Here is a 14638-nt window from a genome sequence, read left to right on the forward strand (position 1 = left end):
AAACGTTCACTTGAAGCTTAATAAAAGTAAAAAAAAAAAAGATATGAGCTACCAAGCTGCAAAAAGACATGGAGGAAGCGTAAATGCACATTGCTAAGTGAAAGAAACGAGTCTGAAAGGCTACATACTGTATGAGTCCAACTATATGATATTCTGGAAAAAGCAAAACTATAGAGAGAGCAGTATGAGGCATTGGTGGTTCAGTGGCAGAATTCTTGCTTTCCATGTGGGAGACTTGGGTTTGATTCTCAGCCAACGCATTTTGTGGGCACCCACCACTCAACTGAAAGGAAACACTTATGTGTTGCTATGATACCGAACCAGTTTCAACAGAGATTCCAAACTAAGACTTTAGTTCACCAATTGCAACAAATTTATCACAGTAATGCAAGTTAATAATAGGAAAAAGTATGTGGGGAGGATAAAGAGAGTATATAAGAACTCTCTGTACTCTGTGCAATTTTGGGGTAAACCTAAAAATGCTCTAAAATATAAAGTCTATTTTAAAAAATGGTATCTACATCATGATTTTTTTTATTTTCCAACTTTTTATTACAAACAGTTGTAAACATACAGAAGAATTGGAAGAATAATAGAGTTAATATCATTAACATTTTACCATATTTGTTTTATCTATTTTTTCTTTTTTTAATTTTTATTGTGCTTTAAGTGAAAATTTACAAATCAAGCCAGTCTCTCATACAAAAATTTATATACACCTTGCTGTATACTCCCCGTTGCTCTCCCCCTAATGAGACATCACACTCCTCCTCTCCACCCTGTATTCCCGTGTCCATTTAACCAGCTTCTGTCCTCCTCTGCCTTCTCATCTCCCCTCCAGACAGGAGCTGCCCACATAGTCTCATGTGGCTACTTGAATCAAGAGGCTCACTCCTCACCAGTATCATTTTCTATCCCATAGTCCAGTCTAATCCCTGTCTGAAGAGTTGGCTTTGGGAATGGTTCCTGTCTAGAGCTAACAGAAAGTCTGGGGACCATGACCACTGGGGCCCCTCTAGTCTCAGTCAGATCATTAAGTCCGGTCTTTTGACGAGAATTTGAGGTCTGTATCCTACTGCTCTCCTGCTCCACCAGGGGCTCTCTCTTGTGTTCCTTGTCACGGCAGTCATCAGTTGTAGTCAGGCACCATCTAGTTCTTCTGGTCTCAGGCTGACGTAGTCTGTGGTTTTACATCATGATGTTTTTAGGACAAATTCAAGACAGGAAAAAAGATATATAAGCAATAACAACAACTACAAAAACGAACACATTGCCATCGAGCCAATTCTGACTCATAGCAACCCCATAGGACAGAGTAGAACTGCCTCATAGGGTTTCCAACAAGCAGGTGGTGGATTCAAACTGCCAACCTGTTGGCCAGCAGCTATAGCTCTTAAGCACTATGCTACCAGGGCTCTAAGCAATGACAATACACTGTGAAAAAGTGCTTTAGCATGGCATTCAAGAATTGGCAGAGTCACAACATGGTGAATGTAATTAATGTCACTTAACTGTACACCAAAAAAAAGGTTAAAATAGCATATTTTTGTTACATATAATTTATAACAATAAAATTAAAAAGAAATAGCACAGTGTCAGAGAAAGACATCCCTTCCACTACATTTTAATTTTCCCTCCACTGACCTTATCACATTGTATTTTCACACTCTTATCTGAAGCATAATACAATATGAAACATTGAAGTACATAAAATCATTTATCTAAACTGTATTGCTTTAGTGATTTTTTATGATTATAAAACTAATAAATGCTTATGTTGAAAATTCAAGAAATTTAAAACTGCCTAATGAACAAAGAAAAAAATCTTAACGGGGAAACCACCATGAATGTTACAGGAAATAGACTTCCAGGTAACTCTCTATGCATGTACGTGCACATGCACACGCGTTTTATAACAGTAATCATCCTGCTGGCAGACAACTTAGTATTCTTCACCCAATAATGCCTAATCCATTTTAAATATTGTATCCCACAGTGTAGTGAACATCTGTTATTTTGGCTTGCTTGACACTCTCACCCTGATTCCTTCTGGGGAGCTACTCTACCTTTGTGGTTTTGAAGGGACCCTCAATCGTAGTATGCCACACTTTCCTCCCATGGACCCTGGGGTAGGCAAATGGCCCAATTTGGGTCACCCTGGTAAAGTAAGATAAGTGAACAACAAGAAAAGTTGGCTGTCCAGCTCCCTTCTCCTGCCACCACTCTCAGATTCAGTTCTGGCACTTTCTGCTCACTAGGTAGCCTATTACACCTTGTTGCTTTGGCCCTTTTTCTTTATTCATATGCCATTTTCTTCTCATTTTCAGGCCTCACTTTCTTTGATTTGGTCTTTTCATTTGTTCATTTCCATTGTTCTTGGTTATGGTGATTTTCCAAATTCCACATTTACTTATCCTTTGAGCTGTAGCTAGTGCTGGCATTCTCCGTCAGTCTCTTTTAAAGCAGCAGATCCATTCTTACAACTCTGTTGCTATGAGGGCCTTTTCCAGCTCTGGTTCTCTGTTTTTAGGCCTTTCATGAACATCTGTTCTGTAAGACTACTCTTTTGTAAATAAAATGCTGAGTGGAGAATGAGATTGACGGATGGATAACAGCTCTTTGAGGAACTGGCAGCTCCCGGCACTACGAGATGCTCATGATCCTCCGATGTGGCACAGCCATCATAGTCTTGACATTTGAAGACAAAAGGTAAACAGACAACCTTCCATCACTTAATTCATTTATTTAAGCAAATGTATTTCCAGATACTGTAAGACAGATTGGGAAATCAAAGATGAATAAGATCCTATCTAGTGGGGTCCAAAAAAAACCTAGTTGCCACAGAGTCGATTCCAACTCATAGAGACCCTATGCGTGTCAGAGTAGAACTGTGGTCTGTACAGCTTTCAACGCCTGACTTTTCAGAAGTAGATTGCTGGGCTTTTCTTCAGCGGTATCTCTCAGTAGACTGAACCACCAACCTTTTGGTTAGCAGCCAAGCTACTTAATCATTTGTACCACCTAGGAACTCCTCTAGTGGGGTAGACACCCAGATATATAAGCAGATAATTACTGTAGAGGTACCATTTTATAAATACACATATAAGATACTGTCTTAGAAAAAACATGTACCAAAAGGATATATGCCAAAAGTTAGCAGTGGTTATCACTATTAGATGATTTTTTTTCCTTTTTGCTTATTTGTATTTTAACAACTTTTCCTTCAGTGAATATTTTTTACACAAAGAGAAGAGAAGCATCTACAAGAATCAATTCAATGAGACACATACTGTATTGAAGGTGTGCACAGTATCCTGAGGAAGTAACTGGTTTACCCGGGGAAGTTAAAGAAAACCTTGCAACATCTGCCTTTCTAGTCTTACACTCACGCATGTCTCCCACATGCCAACAAAATGCCCAGCATGGGCTTTTTTGGATCCTGATTCAAGCAAATCAAAGTGTAAAAATATTTATAAGACAATTGGGGAAATCTGAACTCTGACTGAATATTGGATTATTATTAAGTATGATAAAGGTATTGCAGTTATGTTGGAAAAAAATAATCCTTATCTTTTAGATAAGCGTAGTGACATACCATGGATGAAACAATATTTTGTCTGAGATTGTTATGGGTAAATAACCTACTGGGGTGGAAAGTGGTTGGGAATACAAAATAAAAGGGTTGGTCATGAGCTAATGATGTTTGAAGTTGTGTGACAAGTTCATGGGAGTTCATCTCAATACTTTTCTCTACTTTTGTGTTCGACATTTTCTAAAATAAAATCTATGACATCATTCATATAATAAACTTTTTCTATAATAAATGAAAACACGTTTCACCTGTATCTATCTTCAAGCCTCAGATCAAAAGGCATCTCCCCCAACTGGGCATGAGCACACGACAATCAGTCCATTCATGTGTGTTGACACATACACAGGCAATATTGATCAACTCACTGTGCATTGCATGCTATTTCATGATCATCTGGTCTCTGTCAATGCCACTTGTCTTCTAATTTTAACATATTTTTTATATTATTCAATATTTATTGTGTGCTTAGACACGAAAATCAAATATTTTCATCATTTTATTATTTTTTTAAAGTCTCTTCTCCTTTTTGAAACCTTTCCTGACTGTCTTAGTTATCTAGTGCTGCTATAACAGAAATACCACAAGTGGATGATTTTAACAAACAGAAATTTATTCTCTCACAATTCAGCAGGCTAGAAGTCCAAATTCAGGGCACCAGCTCCAGGGGAAGGCTTTCTCTTTCTGTCGGCTTTGAGGGAAGGTCCTTGTCATCAATCTTCCCCTGGTTTTGGAGCTTTTCAGTGCAGGGACCCCAGGTCCAAAAGACACATTTTGCCCCTGGTTCTTCTTGCTTGGGGATAATAAGGTCTCTCTCCTCTCTGCTTGATTCTTTCTTTTGTATCTCAAAAGAGATTGACTCAATATACAACCTAACAGAATTAAAGCCATTCCCAAAGCCCAGTCTTCAGACAAAGATTAGGCAAGGTTATAAAACAAAACATAAGACACTTGAAGAGTGTGCTTCTTATTTCAATTAGATACATGAGACCAAGTGGGTGGCTCCTGCCTGAAGGCAGGATGAGAAGGCAGAAAGGGACAGGAAGTGGTTGAATGGACACAGGGAACCCAGGGTGGAAACAGGGAGTATGCTGTCACATTGTGGAGTTTGCAACTAATGACACAAAACAATGTGTGTATAAATTTTTGTACGAGAAATTAACTTGAGCTGTAAACTTTCACCTAAACCATAATAATAATAATAAAAAGATACTCCACTTCTCCCTCCCCATCTGGAGTAAGAGAGAATGAAGAAAACCAAAGACACAAGGAAAGAGTAGTCCAAAGAACTGGATCACAACTACCACAGCCTCCACCAGACTGAGTTCAGCACAACTAGAGGGTGCCCAGCTACCACCACTGACTGCTCTGACAGGGATCAAAATAGAGTGTCCTGGATGGAGCTGGAGAAAATGTACAACCAAATCCTAACTCATAAAAAAAGATCAGACTACTGGTCTGACAGAGATCAAAGAAACTCTGAGAGTATGGCTACTGGACACCCTTTAATTCAGTACTGAAGTCACTCCTGAGATTCACCCTTCAGCCAAAGATTAGACAGGCCTGTGAAACAAACAATAATACCTGTAGCTCAACCATGTATTCAAGACCAGCTCAGACCTCTCATAAGGAGGAGAAGGCAAGAGGGGACAGGAAAGCTGGATAAATAGAAATGGGGAACCCAAGGTTGAGAAGGGGAGAGTGTTGACACGTCGCGGGGTTGGCAACCAATGTCACAAAACAGTATGTGTATTATAATGAGAAACTAATTTGTTCTGTAAACCCTCATCTAATGCAGGATTAAAAAAAAAAAGATAACCTAATCCTATAGATTGTGTCTTGCCTCATTAACATAACTGCCTCTAATCCTGCCTCATTAACATCATAAAACCCATTGCCTTCAAGTTGATTCTGATTCATGGTGGCCCTATAGGACAGAGTAGAATTGCCCTATAGGGTTTCCAAGGAGCAACTGGTGGATTCAAACTGCTGACCTTTTGGTTAGCAGCCTAAGGAATGCTTAACCACTGTGCCAAAAGGGCTCGGCATTAACATCACAGAGGTTAGGATTTACAGCACACAGGATTTACATAGCACATATTATCACAAAATGGAGGACAGCCACATAGTACTGGGAATCATGGCCTAGCCAAGTTGATGTATATTTTTGGAGGGCACAATTCAATCCATAATACTGACCATTCATTCCATTGTTTGACCCCCCACTGAACTCTGCACATACAACAAGAGACACATCGAAACCTGTTAAACCCGTTGCTGTCAAGCTGATTCCGACTCATAGCGACCCTATAGGATAGAGTAGAACTGCCCCATCCTGTTTCCAAGTAGCACCTGGTGGATTTGAACTGCTGACCTTTTTGGTTAGCAGCTGTAGCTCTTAACCAGTATGCTACCAGGGTTTCCAAGAGACACATAGCACTTGCTTAGTCATTTACTTTTATTTAAATGAGTTTTTGAGCTAAAATACCTAGAACTATGTGTAGCATGTGAAACCTATTCACTAAATGGTTGTTGTTGTCACTATAGACACAGTCTTTTTTCTCGGTTAGGCTCTGAGACTAGTAGTGACCATGTCTTACTAGTCTTTGTATACCCAGCTATTATCCCAAGATCTGGCAAGTGCTCAAAAATATCTATTCAATGAATGAATGAATGAAATTTAAGGAGCAAGCCAGTTATAGACCTATATTAAATCCAGTGGAAAAATCCATAAAATTGAAGAATATAAGCTAATGTATACCTTACTCATTAGATCAGAAACATAACATGGGATTCATAGATTTACTAATAACATAGTCACTTTTAAATTCAATAGCAGAAAATGGCCAAAATTACTTTTTATTTTTGGCCAGCCATGCATGTACTCCATAGCTATCTCTTTCCTTTATTCCTTCTTGAGTCTCTCCCTAGTAAGAAATATTTACTGAGTGGAGGGGTGAGTCAGGAATGGGACAAAGGGTAAAGTGAGGCTGAGTGTTACGGATCGAATTGCGTTCCCCAAAAATATATGGCAACTTGGCTAGGCCATGATTCCCAGTATCGTGTGATTCTTCACCATTTTGACATCTGATATGATTTTCCTATGTATTGTAAATCATACCTCTATGATGTTAATGAGGTGGAATTAACGGCAGTTACGTCAATGAGGCAGGACTTAATCTATAAGATTAGGTTGTGTCTTAAATCAACCTCTTTTGAAATATAAAAGACAGGAGTGAGCAGAGAGACACTGGGACCTCATACCACCAAGAAAATAGCGCCAAGAACAGAGCTTGTCATTTTGGACCCGGGATCCCTGCACTGAGAAGATCCTCGACCAGGGGAAGACTGATGACAAGGACCTTCTCCCAGAGCCAACAGAGAAAGAAAGCTTGCCCCTGGAGCTGGCACCTGAATTTGGACTTTTAACCTCCTAGGCTGTGAGAGAATAAATTTCTCTTTGTTAAATTCATTCACTGGTGGTATTTCTGTTATAGGAGCACTAGATAACTAAGACACTGAGGGATTAGGAAAGTGACAAAGTGAATCTCTGGACCAGTGCATGGCTATTTCACACAATATTGGGTTATGTGTCCTAAAAGCTGAAAACATTTAATGACTTGTTTTTTAGGCTTTGTCAAAATATTAATGACATCAAAATGGCTTGATTAAAACACATACTCATTTAATCTCAACAATAACAGTGTCAAGTAAACAGAGCTTGTTATTTCTTTTTTAGGGTTGTATTCTTCCACCATACCTATTTAATCTGTATCTTTCACTTAGCTGGGATTTTTAAGTCTGAGTTAATTTTTTTTTAATTCAGTATACTGGGCTAATAATGCTATTTTATCACTGCTTAAAAAAAAAGTTTGTTTTTTTTTTTTTTTTTAAGAAACAGGAAGACAGCTTCCTAGCCAACTGACTGGAAGGGATCCATATTTATGCCTATTCCCAAGAAAGGTGATCCAACCAAATGTGGAAATTATAGAACAATATCATTAATATCACACGCAAGCAAAATTTTGCTGAAGATCATTCAAAAATGGCTGCAACAGTATATGGACAGGGAACTGCCAGAAATTCAAGCCGGTTTCAGAAGAGGATGTGGAACCAGGGATATTGCTGACATCAGATGGATCCTGGCTGAAAGCAGAGAATACCAGAAGGATGTGTTTTATTGACTATGCAAAGGCATTCAACTGTATGGATCATAACAAACTATGGATAACATTGTAAAGAATGGGAATTCCAGGACACTTCATTGTGTTCGTGAGGAACCTTTACACAGATCAAGAGGCAGTTGTTCAGACAGAAAAAGGGGATACCGATTGGTTTAAAGTCAGGAAAGGTGTGCATCAGGGTTGTATTCTTTCATCATACCTATTTAATCTGTATGCTGAACAAATAATCCGAAAAGCTGGACTATATGAAGAACAAGGCATCAGGATTGGAGGAAGACTCATTAACAACATGCATTATGCAGATGACACAACCTTGCTTGCTGAAAGTGAAGAGGACTTGAAGCACTTACTAATGAAGATCAAAGACCACAGCCTTCAGTATGGATTGTACCTCAACATAAAGAAAACAAAAATCCTCACAACTGGACCAATGAGCAACATCATGATAAATGGAGAAAAGATTGAAGTTGTCAAGGATTTCATTTTACTTGGATCCACAATCAACAGCTATGAAAGCAGCAGTCAAGAAATCAAAAGACGTGTTGCGCTGGGCAAAACTGCTGCAAAGGACCTCTTCAAACTGTTGAAGACCAAAGATGTCACCGTGAAGACTACGGTGCACCCGACCCAAGCCATGGTATTTTCAATTGCATCATATGCATGTGAAAGCTGGACAATGAATAAGGAAGCCCAAAGAAGAATTGATGCCTTTGAATTGTGGTGTTGGCAAAGAATATTGAGTATACCACGGACTGCCAAAAGAACAAACAAATCTGCCTTGAAAGAAGTGCAGCCAGAATGCTCCTTAGAGGCAAGGATGGCGAGGCTGCATCTTACATACTTTGGACATGTTGTCAGGAGGCATCAGTCCCCGGAGAAGGACATCAAGCTTGGCAGAGTACAGGGTCAGCAGAAAAGCGGAAGACCCTCAACCAGGTGGATTGGCACAGTGGCTGCAACAATGAGCTTAAGCATAACAACGATTGTAATGATGGCTCAGGACCGGGCAGTGTTTCGTTCTGTTGTGCATAGGGTCGCTATGAGTCGGAACTGACTGGACGGCACCTAACAACAACAAGAAACAGGTATTTGTTTTGAAGTTGCTGTTAGATTTAAAAGTACTCCTTAGGGGCAGAGCCAAGATTGCGGACTAGGCAGACGCTACCTCGGATCCCTCTTACAACAAAGACACGGAAAAACAAGTGAATCGATCACATACATAACAATCTACCAACCCTGAACAACAAACACAGATTTAGAGACGGAGAAAGAACTAATACGGGGAAGCAGCGATTGTTTCCAGAGCCTGGAGCCAGCGTACCAGTCAGGTACGGCACAAGCACAGAGAGCTGCTCCACCCCCCTGAACTAACCCTGGGAGGGGGACCAGCCGGTTCCACGGGCGGCGTGGGACGCAGCCGGTAGAAGTCCCGGGAGGCAGTGACTGGTCTTGGAGCAGAAAGAGCAGCGTCCGAGCTCGGGAACCGTCCCGCAGGGATTTGGACTGGACGGAGGTATGGCATAAACACGGGGAGTTGCTCCACCCCCCTGAACTAACCCCGGGAAGGGGACCAGCTGGGTCGCGTGGGCGGCGTGGGACGCAGCCGGTAGGAGAAGTCCCCAGGAGGCAGCGACTGGTATTGGAGCGGGGAGATCAGCGTCCCAGTCGGGACACTCGGTCACGGCACAAGCACAGGGAGCTGCTCCACCCATCTGAACTAACCCCGGGAGGAGGCCCAACTGGCTCTCGCGTGCGGCACGGCCACGCGGCTGGCGGGACGAGAAGTCCCCGGGAGGCAGCAACTGATTTCGGACTCGAGAGTGCACCGTCCCAGTAGGGGAGCCTTGACGCTCGGCGTGGGGCTGGAAGCGGAGGATCTGACCGTGACTCCAGCGGGCCAGACCCCCCGGGGGCAATCTCCACACAGCCAGCATACATAGGTGACGCGCCCGCGGGAATCTCAGATATAATAGTCATTCCAAGCAAGACAAGCAACTCTGGCTATATTCTGAGGTGCTACTCTCCTATCTCTCTGTTCCCTCCCCCACCCTCCCCAGGCGGCTTCATTAACATCTGAATAGCCTGAGCCAGAGGGAGAACTCTGATAGGGATCTGACTGCATTTTTTTTAGTGGATTTTCTGGAAAAACTAGTTTCCCAGTGATGGCGCGGAGACAACAATCCATATCAAACCACTTAAAGAAGCAGACCATGACAGCTTCTCCAACCCCCCAAACAAAAGAATCAAAATCTTTTCCAAATGAAGATACAATCTTGGAATTATCAGATACAGAATATAAAAAACTAATTTACAGAATGCTTAATGATATCACAAATGAAATTAGGATAACTGCAGAAAAAGCCAAGGAACACACTGATAAAACTGTTGAAGAACTCAAAAAGATTATTCAAGAACATAGTGGAAAAATTAATAAGTTGCAAGAATCCATAGAGAGACAACATGTAGAAATCCAAAAGATTAACAATAAAATAACAGAATTAGACAACGCACTAGGAAGTCAGAGGAGCAGACTCGAGCAATTAGAATGCAGACTGGGACATCTGGAGGACCAGGGAATCAACACCAACATAGCTGAAAAAAAATCAGATAAAAGAATTTAAAAAAATGAAGAAACCCTAAGAATTATGTGGGACTCTATCAAGAAGGATAACCTGCGGGTGATTGGAGTCCCAGAAAAGGGAGGGGGGACAGAAAACACAGAGAAAATAGTTGAAGAACTCCTGACGCAAAACTTCCCTGACATCATGAAAGACGAAAGGATATCTATCCAAGATGCTCATCGAACCCCATTTAAGATTGATACCAAAAGAAAAACACCAAGACATATTATCATCAAACTCACCAAAACCAAAGATAAACAGAAAAATTTAAAAGCAGCCAGGGAGAAAAGAAAGGTTTCCTTCAAGGGAGAATCAATAAGAATATGTTCTGACTACTCAGCAGAAACCATGCAGGCAAGAAGAGAATGGGACGACATATACAGAACACTGAAGGAGAAAAACTGCCAGCCAAGGATCATATATCCAGCAAAACTCTCTCTGAAATATGAAGGTGAAATTAAGATATTTACAGACAAACACAAGTTTAGAGAATTTGCAAAAACCAAACCAAAGCTACAAGAAATACTGAAGGATATTGTTTGGTCACAGAACCAATAATATCAGATATCAGCACAACACAAGGTCACAAAACAGAACGTCCTGATATCAACTCAAATAGGGAAATCACAAAAACAAACAAATTAAGATTAATTAAAAAAAAATACACATAACAGGGAATCATGGAAGTCAATAGGTAAAAGATCACAATAATCAAAAAGAGGGACTAAATACAAGAGGCATTGAACTGCCATACGGAGAGTGATACAAGGCGATATAGAACAATACAAGTTAGGTTTTTACTTAGAAAAATAGGGGTAAATAATAAGGTAACCACAAAAAGGTATAACAACTCTATAACTCAAGATAAAAACCAAGAAAAACGTAACGACTCAACTAACATAAAGTCAAGCACTATGAAAATGAGGATCTCACAATTTACTAAGAAAAACACCTCAGCACAAAAAAGTATGTGGAAAAATGAAATTGTCAACAACACACATAAAAAAGCATCAAAATGACAGCACTAAAAACTTATTTATCTATAATTACCCTGAACGTAAATGGACTAAATGCACCAATAAAGAGACAGAGAGTCACGGACTGGATAAAGAAACACGATCCATCTATATGCTGCCTACAAGAGACACACCTTAGACTTAGAGACACAAACAAACTAAAACTCAAAGGATGGAAAAAAGTATATCAAGCAAACAAAAAGCAAAAAAGAAGAGGAGTAGCAATATTAATTTCTGACAAAATAGACTTTAGACTTAAATCCACCACAAAGGATAAAGAAGGACACTACATAATGATAAAAGGGACAATTGATCAGGAAGACATAACCATATTAAATATTTATGCACCCAATGACAGGGCTGCAAGATACATAAATCAAATTTTAACAGAATTGAAAGTGAGATAGATACCTCCACAATTATAGTAGGAGACTTCAACACACCACTTTCGGAGAAGGACAGGACATCCAGTAAGAAGCTCAATACAGACACGGAAGATCTACTTACAACAATCAACCAACTTGACCTCATTGACTTATACAGAACTCTCCACCCAACTGCTGCAAAATATACTTTTTTTTCTAGCGCACATGGAACATTCTCTAGAATAGACCACATATTAGGTCATAAAACAAACCTTTGCAGAGTCCAAAACATCGAAATATTACAAAGCATCTTCTCAGACCACAAGGCAATAAAACTAGAGATCAATAACAGAAAAAGTAGGGAAAAGAAATCAAATACTTGGAAAACGAACAATACCCTCCTGAAAAAAGACTGGGTTATAGAAGACATCAAGGAGGGAATAAGGAAATTCATAGAAAGCAACGAGAATGAAAATACTTCCTATCAAAACCTCTGGGACACAGCGAAAGCAGTGCTCAGAGGCCAATTTATATCAATAAATGCACACATACAAAAAGAAGAAAGAGCCAAAATCAGAGAACTGTCCCTACAACTTGAACAAATAGAAAGTGAGCAACAAAAGAATCCATCAGGCACCAGAAGAAAACAAATAATAAAAATTAGAGCTGAACTAAATGAATTAGAGAACAGAAAAACAATTGAAAGAATTAACAAAGCCAAGAGCTGGTTCTTTGAAAAAATTAACAAAACTGATAAACCATTGGCTAGACTGACTAAAGAAATACAGGAGAGGAAACAAATAACCCGAATAAGAAATGAGAAGGACCACATCACAACAGAACCAAATGAAATTAAAAGAATCATTTCAGATTTTTATGAAAAATTGTACTCTAACAAATTTGAAAACCTAGAAGAAATGGATGAATTCCTGGAAAAAGACTACGTACCTAAACTAACACATTCAGAAGTAGAACAACTAAATAGACCCATAACAAAAAAAGAGATTGAAACGGTAATCAAAAAACTCCTAACAAAAAAAAGCCCTGGCCCGGACGGCTTCACTGCAGAGTTCTACCAAACTTTCAGAGAAGAGTTAACACCACTACTACTAAAGGTATTCCAAAGCATAGAAAATGACGGAATACTACCCAACTCATTCTATGAAGCCACCATCTCCCTGATACCAAAACCAGGTAAAGACATTACAAAAAAAGAAAATTATAGACCTATATCCCTCATGAACATTGATGCAAAAATCCTCAACAAAATTCTAGCCAATAGAATCCAACAACACATCAAAAAAATAATTCACCCTGATCAAGTGGGATTTATACCAGGTATGCAAGGCTGGTTTAATATCAGAAAAACCATTAATGTAATCCATCACATAAATAAAACAAAAGACAAAAACCACATGATCTTATCAATTGATGCAGAAAAGGCATTTGACAAAGTCCAACACCCATTTATGATAAAAACTCTTACCAAAATAGGAATTGAAGGAAAATTCCTCAACATAATAAAGGGCATCTATGCAAAGCCAACAGCCAATATCACTCTAAATGGAGAGAACCTGAAAGCATTTCCCTTGAGAACAGGAACCAGACAAGGATGCCCTTTATCACCGCTCTTATTCAACATTGTGTTGGAAGTCTTAGCCAGGGCAATTAGGCTAGACAAAGAAATAAAAGGTATCCGGATTGGAAAGGAAGAAGTAAAGTTATCACTATTTGCAGATGACATGATTATATACACAGAAAACCCTAAGGAATCCTCCAGAAAACTACTGAAACTAATAGAAGAGTTTGTCAGAGTCTCAGGTTATAAAATAAACATACAAAAATCACTTGGATTCCTCTACATCACCAAAAAGAACACCGAAGAGGAAATAACCAAATCAATACCATTCACAGTAGCCCCCAAGAAGATAAGATACTTAGGAATAAATCTTACCAAGGATGTAAGAGACCCATACAAAGAAAACTACAAAGCTCTACTACAAGAAATTCAAAAGGACATACTTAATTGGAAAACATACCTTGCTCATGGATAGGAAGACTTAACATAGTAAAAATGTCTATTCTACCAAAAGCCATCTATACATTCAACGCACTTCTGATCCAAATTCCAATGTCATATTTTAAGGGGATAGAGAAACAAATCACCGATTTCATATGGAAGGGAAAGAAGCCCCGGATAAGCAGAGCACTACTGAAAAAGAAGAAGAAAGTGGGAGGCCTCACCTTACCTGACTTCAGAACCTATTATACAGCCACAGTAGTCAAAACAGCCTGCTACTGGTACAACAACAGACACATAGACCAATGGAACAGAATTGAGAACCCAGATATAGATCCATCCACGTATGAGCAGCTGATATTTGACAAAGGACCAGAGTCAGTTAATTGGGGAAAAGATAGTCTTTTTAACAAATGGTGCTGGCATAACTGGATATCCATTTGCAAAAAAATCAAACAGGACCCATACCTCACACTATGCACAAAAACTAACTCCAAGTGGATCAAAGACCTAAACATAAAGACTAAAACGATGAAGATCGTGGAAGAAAAAATAGGGACAACCCTAGGAACCCTAATACAAGGCATAAACAGAATACAAAACATTACCAAAAATGATGAAGAGAAACCCGATAACTGGGAGCTCCTAAAAATCAAACACCTATGCTCATCTAAAGACTTCCCCAAAAGAGTAAAAAGACCACCTACAGACTGGGAAAGAATTTTCAGCTATGACATCTCCGACCAGCGCCTGATCTCTAAAATCTACATGATTCTGTCAAAACTCAACCACAAAAAGACAAACAACCCAATCAAGAAGTGGGCAAAGGATATGAACACACAT

The sequence above is a fragment of the Loxodonta africana genome, chromosome 12, assembly GCF_030014295.1.
Source record: "Loxodonta africana isolate mLoxAfr1 chromosome 12, mLoxAfr1.hap2, whole genome shotgun sequence".
NCBI classification, from domain to species: Eukaryota; Metazoa; Chordata; class Mammalia; order Proboscidea; family Elephantidae; genus Loxodonta; species Loxodonta africana.